At 35.5% G+C, this 7,680-nt stretch overlaps 1 long non-coding RNA gene across 1 annotated transcript; it reads right to left on the reverse strand.

Annotated features, from left to right (window-relative positions):
* Positions 1-1,158: 1,158 nt before the first annotated feature.
* Positions 1,159-7,358, reverse strand: LOC131479591 (uncharacterized). The gene is made up of 3 exons (XR_009244995.1): positions 6,805-7,358; positions 3,722-3,787; positions 1,159-1,341 (listed from the first exon to the last, which is right to left on the reverse strand). It is a non-coding gene; the product is annotated as an uncharacterized LOC131479591 (long non-coding RNA).
* Positions 7,359-7,680: the final 322 nt, after the last annotated feature.

Genomic DNA, 7,680 nt, shown 5'->3' on the forward strand with positions numbered 1-7,680 from the left:
TGCCCCAGAGTTGATACAGAGACTGTAGAAGACAGAGCCAGGAGTGTCTCTCCTTGGCCGTCCTAGCACAGCCCAATTTCAACCAGACAGATTTAATACTACCAAAACAAGCCTGAGGGATTCGCATCACTGGTCATTCACCATAGTTCAAATCACAAGCTCTGATAACTGACTGGCATACTTTAAGAAAATAACACTTTGGTTTTTTTGCTCCAGTTGTAGAAGTAACATTATTTGGTGTACAATATTAGATATATTTTAGAGAAAAACTTATGTTGCTATAAGGATTCAGAGAGAAACATTTCTGGCAACATTTCATTTCCCATCTCTATTTTACATGTATTTTAATCTATTTCTACAATCATTTTATTTATTTGAGATTCAGAAAGACAAAGACAAATATAAAAAGAAACAAATCAGATAGATTTCCCCCATCCGTTTGTTTATTTACTCCCCAAATGCCTGCAACAATTGGTGTTGAGGCAGGCCGAAACTGAGGTCTGTTGTATGCATGGTGGGAGCCCAGCTTCATGGACCATCTTGTGCTGCACCAACAGGAAGCCAGAATCAGGAGCTGAGACAAGGCTGAAGGTAGGCATCCCAGTTCGAGATTTGCGACCTCAAAACGCATCTTAGCTGCTAGACACAATGCCTGCCTCAAGTTTAACATATTTCAAATACACATACATATTTTATAGATGTGTTTTCAAAAATATTTTTAGTAAAATATAGAAATGCTTTTTTCATATTTATATATATTTATGTTCCTTTATATACTTTATTTTTACATGTTTTTGTGCCTGATTGCATATGCAACAATACGTCAAGAAGTTCAAGGAAAATATATATTATAAAAATTATCCAATTCTTTTAAATTAAGCTGTTTTTGGGCCAAATTAACTTTTAATACCATATCATCAAAATTCTGTAGTATCCTTACATATAGATACACATGATACAAAGACACAAATATAAGTATAGATGTAGATTATACACACACACACACATATATATATATACATGCACACATTTCTCAAAACTATGTGAAACGTAGGTTTTGGTCTTTGATCATAATTGAGACCATACAATTAAGTATTCTTTTCCACACATCTTTTTATTTTTGCTATTGTTTTATGATACAGTCCCATAGGTTTTGGGATTTCCCTTCCCCGTCCCCAGGAATCCTTCCCCATCACCACTGATTTCTCCTATGTTAATACAGTAGTATAGTTCTTTATAAACAGTCATAATTCCATCATCGTGGGCATGGACAATAGCAGAGAGTCCAGCATCCTATTATCAAGATATAGTTAAGAGTTTCATTGAGAATCTATCTTTGATCTGGAAGTAGAGATGCATACTGCATTGTGTCCTCACATTTGGATGTGATAGTCTCCATTACACAGTTACTATACATCCCCTTAAATGAAAAGCCACAGAACAAAATCAACAACAGGAAGAAAAACAGAAATTTACAGTACAATGAAGCTAAATAACATGCTACCAAGTGACTAATATGTAACTGAAACAATGAAGAAGAATATCAAGAACCTTCTTGAAGACATGGTATGACTTATGAGTCAGTGAAGAATTTAATGAGAAAAAAACTGCTGTGAAGAAACGCAAATAAAACAAAAACATCAAAATCCATGAGACATAGTTTCTGATTGGCTAAAAGAATTAGTGTGTATGTATACGGATTTGTATAGTTTGGATTTTGGAGAAAGTATTTTTATCCTGAAACAAACCCTGTCAGAGATTATCCAAATGGAAACAGGGGAAGCACTTTCTCTCATATGCCTAGGGAACACCCATTTCCGGGACTCAAGGGAGAAGGAATTTGCTTTGTGCCATTATGATGACGTCACCATATCATCTTACTTGGGTGGTTGAGCACAGCTGCATACAGCCATTTTTTTTCAGTCCGCTCTGGGAAGACTCATCCTAACAGTCCCAGTCTCGATGCTAAGGAGACTTGACACCACTGGATTCTGGGAACATGTGTTCTATGGAGTCTGGAGGTGACTGAGACTATTTCTCTCTTGAAACCTATACATCGTTACAGTCAAATGCCACCTTTCTGGGAACATCCTGTGATATCAGTACAATCTCCAAGCATTCAATTTTATGAGAAGGGGATATTTCTTACCAAAAATTAATTCAAGTTTCTTGGAAAACTTTCATTAGGGGATTGCCATGGTGATAGTGAGGGACAAAACAAATGACTTCCTAAGCAGGAACTCCACTACGCTTGAATTGATTGCCTATGAGATAAAGCCTGCAAGACAAAATTCTGTGTGGAGAGACCTGGCAAATCAGGATGAAAAACTGAGACTCAAGCTGCCTACTGTACAGTGGAGACATAACCATTCTGCTATTGAAGATACTTTGACAAAAGCTTTATTTAATCATGCAAGAATAAAGCTGTATTGCATAGACCCGAGCACACATTCCTAGACCCCAGTGGAGCTTCAGTCACAAGCAGCTGTTGGTGATCTGCTCTGCTTATCTCTGTCATTTACAAGAATCCTTACTTAGAAACAACTACATGCAATCTGTAACATTTGGAAAGTTACTTTCTGGGAAAACGCTCACCTCTCTTTCTGTGACTTTCCATCTAAATGCAAGAGTAGCTTTAATATTGAGTTTTCCTGGCTTAAATGCTATTTCAGTTAAGTAGTTGCTTTAACTCTAAATGGTAGCTCCAGACTATTGAAACAGGCCAGGCCCTGTGCTGTCATAGTCAATGCCTGATTTTTCTCCTTCAACCTGTTTCTAACAAATTCCAAAAGTTATCCGTATCAATTAGATTTTGTCATTACACCGAAAATACCCATGACAGCCCATTTATGAAGAAAAGAAGTTTATTTAGCTTGCAATTTTGGAAGTTCAAGTGCATGACATCTTTTCAGGTCTGACAAGAGCTCTATCAGCTGCACCGCATAATGGTGGGTGACACTGTGGGGAGCTCATGTGAGAACAACCATATCTTCATACAGGAAGCCAGAGAGGGTAAAATGAGGCTCATGATTTTATGCAAGCCTCCCTTGAGAAGTACCAAGGAATCATACAGAAAACACTAAAGATCTACCACTAAGTGGCCTACAAATCTGTAATTAAGCTCAATACCATCACCCAACATCATCATCATCAGAATAAAAACTTCAGCACGTGAACTCTTGCTGAGGACACACACTAACATCATGTTGAAATCACAGCAGTTTCCATTTGAGAGATGTTGCAAATCTGAGTCCACATTATAAACTTATCATAGTAGTGCAATAATAATAACAATAATGCTATCATCTTGAAAGAAATTTGAAATTGTAACTTTTCTGAAGTTACAGTTCTACTTTGATGAAGTAACAGCTCTACTTTATATGAAGCCAGATGAAAGTTTCCCTTTGTAAGACCATTCTGTCAAGCATAAATCCCTTTCTATTTATTGTCACATGTCTATACACATCATGAAAATGTCAGCTTATGTCAGATCTGCTGGATGATAACCTTCTATAATTTCAGGATTATGCATCCACTTTTGTAACTTTCCAATATTGAATATATAAAAATAAGATTGAGGTTTAAATTCTCTAAATGTAGTAAACATTCCAATTACTAAAAATAGGTAAAATCAATCTATACTTTTAGAAACGTGAGGCTGATCAACTTTGTAGGAAGCACTAAGGCAGAAAAGAACCAGTATAAGTACGAGTTTCTTCACCTGAGGGTTCCTGATACGGAGGTGTTCAGTTGAGCACCGCACTCCGTGCACTTTCCTTCATTATAGCTCAGTAACAGAGAGATGTATTCCAAGTAACATTATTTCCTGTGTCAGATGAGAAAAAGAGGATACATATGATAGTTTTAAAAATTAACTTAAAGGATTACTTAAGGGCATCAATGTATTTTACTCGAATGCTCCCAATAGTGCCTAACATATACATGATAGGAGAACATGTTCAATATTATGGGCAATTTATAGACAGAATCCATGTAAATATGGATCGATATCCATATAAAAGCTACACAAATATAGATGTGAACTTCAAAATTCAAGGAAAGTAGAATTAAAAGCTTCTTTTAGTACAATAAATTTTGAAACCTAAGCAGTGTTGTTCGTAATGTATATTTTTCATGAATGTTTTGCAAACGTCTTACTTGCATGAATTTCAGTATTTCATAGCAAAGTAAGTTAATATTAATACCATTTTCCACAATTTTGAGCCATACTAGTATATAAGAACATGTGTAACTTCAAAATGTAATAATTTAAAAATCATACTATTAGTTATTAGGTCTTTCAAATGAAATGTTGGCTCTTTGAGTGTAAATAATTAAATGACTAGGCCAATAGTCAATCAAAATACTTTCAAGTGAGTCCTCTTTCAAAGTTTATCCATTAATTTACACAGAAACTTTTTATCATTTTATTGTGACAGATAAAAAGTGATGATAGTAAAATATGACTCCCTTCTAAGAACTTGAGTTGCAGGAGAGACTTGAATGTAAATGCATAATTGCAATGGAATACAATAAGTTCAGTAACCAGAGTCTATGCCAGTTGAATCTGTAGTGTAAAGAAACAATTTGGTTCCTTTTAGTGGAAATAATAGAAAAATTTGATAAAAATGGACCTCTTGTTGAAATTTCAGTAGGTTAAATATCAGATATATTAAAATATAAGGAAAAATAGTAATTTCAGGCAAGTGATTCAACCTGAAAGTTTATACTCAAACCCATAAAAAGTTTCTAGATGAATATCAGAAAGAGGCAAACTCCTAAACAGTGTCAAGGATTTGAGAAGCTATAACCACAACTCTTATCATCTCCCTGTCTTCTCTATTCCTCTTTCCCTCTCTCCCTCATTTTAATCCTCTATTTTATTTCTTTCTGTCTAATCACATTCCTTTCCAATTTTCAAAAATTTCTTTGCACATAGATTTGGCCTGCTTATCTGCAAATGTCTAACATCACATTTCAGGAACTGCAATAACCTACCATCCTCTCCTGCTTTAGGCAAGTCAGAATTGTTTTGCAATGTATCATACCTTTAAAAACTTGCTAGTGTGGCGACTTCATGTTGAAGTGTATTGTTATTACTATTATTTTTTACTATTCCAGTATATTCACAGAACAACACAGCAGAAGAGCTGGAAAGTAATAGATACTCTGCTTCTGTTTACATTATGATGCTTAAATGGTGATCATTTTTTCTTACCTACTTATAATCTGAATTTTAAAAGCTTTTTGGTACACTTATAGTGATGGTCACCACTTCAAAGGTCTATGGGGCTAGGATAGTAACACATTTTAACAGTCACAAGAGATTAAGGGCACAGCTTCATGATGAATCGTACTGAAGGATTAAGAAAGGGCTGGTAAATCAGGAGGAATAAAAAGTGCAAACCACTATTAAAGTGAAAATTTTCTAATGACTTTAGATAATTGTTGTCAAATGGAAGTATAAGCTATAAGCCCACTGTTTATGGGAAAGTGGATTTTTATTAAAAATGAGAGAGAAAGAGAGAGAGAGAGAGAGACAAAGAGAAAGAGAGATTCAGCTGTCTCCTAAATAGATACTTACTTTGTTTCTTATGTTCTTCATGTAACTGATAGATTTTCCAAGGATAGAGACTGTTACTTTCTAATTTTTTTAATAGGCTATATGGTAAAAGCCCCAGAGATTGCCATTACTGGGGTCAGTGCTGTGGTATGTGCCTGTGCCACCACCAGCATCCCTTATGAGTGTTGGTTTGAGCCCTTGCAGCTCCACTTCTGATCCAGCTCCCTGCTGGAAGTGCCTGGGAAGGCAGAAAATAACGGTCCCCGCATCCACAGGGAGGAAAGTAGAAGAAACTCCTGACTCCTGGCTTTGACGCAGCACCATGCTGACTGCTGTGACCATTTGGGGAGCCAATCAGCAGAGGCAACATCTCTCTTTGTTTCTCCCTCTAACAGCCTTTCCAATAAACAAGTAAATCTTTAAAAAAAATTATTACTGTGTTAAAGTTGAAAAATTGATTATTTTGAGGCCACAAAGCTCTAACAAGTTATTTTTCTACTGTCACTTCAATAACTGTATTTTGTAACTTGGAAAAAGAAGTTTGTGCTATAATGATAAAAATACAATTTTCTAACCTATTAGCTAATTACTTAGGAATAGTATTCCCAATCTATATTGAATTTTGTCACAATTCTACTTCGTAACACATCGATTGAGATTCAACTGACAAATTTTCTGTTTTGCTGGTGTAATGATCTTAGCTCTGCTATTTCTCTCTGAATCTGCTTGTCTTTATTTGCAAAATAAAGATGATGCTACAGTTCACTTCACAGCGTTGTTTGTGAAGAGTTCAAGTAAGATTAGTTAGGGAAAAAAATGTTTGGAAATCAGATTCTAATTGAGGTGGTTACTTTACACAACTGAATTAATGTCTTCCAAAAGGAGTACCTATCTGCAAGGAAATGGCATTTAGTGAATTAACAAACCTCCCTTCTCTGTCAGAGGTGTTTAAACATGGACTTATTTGCTTTATATGCTTAGATTTAAATGAGGTTTTAATATATCAACATTCTACTAAAAATAAAACAACATAATGCACCCACAACCACAGAAAACAGATCATTATTTCGGAAGGAGCCAGAGGTCTTCAATTTTTCAGTTTAGCTTAAGCATCTTTCTTCACCTTACAATTTTGCTCATAACCCTAATACTGACATTTTACACTTCAGTCAAATAGAAATAGATCCCAGAATTTCTATGAACTCTCAAAATGACACTTCCCCAGCCAGCCCTCTGACTACCTTGGGGTGGCATTATAATACGACTACATGTTCTGTCTCCTGGAAAAGGAAAGATGAGAAATTTCCATCTTCTTGGCTTCACATTTGTCTTCACAGCCAATCCACCTTTTCATGTGGTTCTTTTTAGAATGCAATGTCAACGTGAAGCCAACACAGAAAAGTTCCAGCAAATGGAATTGCCATAGCAACACTCCACATTTCTCATCGAGTTTGGTCTTGTATGGATCTTCACATTAAAGCTTGTTTTTCAGCTTGGTGAAAGCCATGGATGTAATCTTCAGTGTGAAAATCTCTCCAGCCCTTCCAGGAGTTAAAAATAGAAGAGAATAATTTGAATTATTTCATGAACATAAAAATCTGGAATTGCAGTCACTCTACAGATGGAATTAATTTGTAGAACACTGGCACTTGGGACCACTTGAATTTCCCCCATACAGTTTCAAATTGGATTTAGAACTCATCATTATGACTTATTATTTGTTGAGTGCTGACCAAGCACTCAACTCTGAACAAAACAACGGGGACAGCCTTCGTCTTTTCAAGAACACTGCATACAGAAGCACAGCTTTGACAAGAATCTTGACAAAGATCACCTGTGATTTACTTGTTTTTGAAAGCTAGAAAATTAATCTCTCTTCAGTTTTCAATAAAGCATGCTAGCATCAGTCTTTGTATTTAGAAGAATTATTTGTGGTGAATTAAAATTAGTAGTCTTTCTTTTTAAAAAAATTATCAGAAGTAAACAATATAGCCTCAGTAGTTGTTTTTTCTAAATATTCATCCATGATTGAAAGCCAGACTTTGGGAAGGGAGGCTTTTCATTTTCAAAAATCCAGTGAAGGGCCCAGCACAATAGCATAGTGGTTAAAGTTCTCG

Source organism: Ochotona princeps, chromosome 2 (assembly GCF_030435755.1).
Source record: "Ochotona princeps isolate mOchPri1 chromosome 2, mOchPri1.hap1, whole genome shotgun sequence".
NCBI classification, from domain to species: domain Eukaryota; kingdom Metazoa; phylum Chordata; class Mammalia; order Lagomorpha; family Ochotonidae; genus Ochotona; species Ochotona princeps.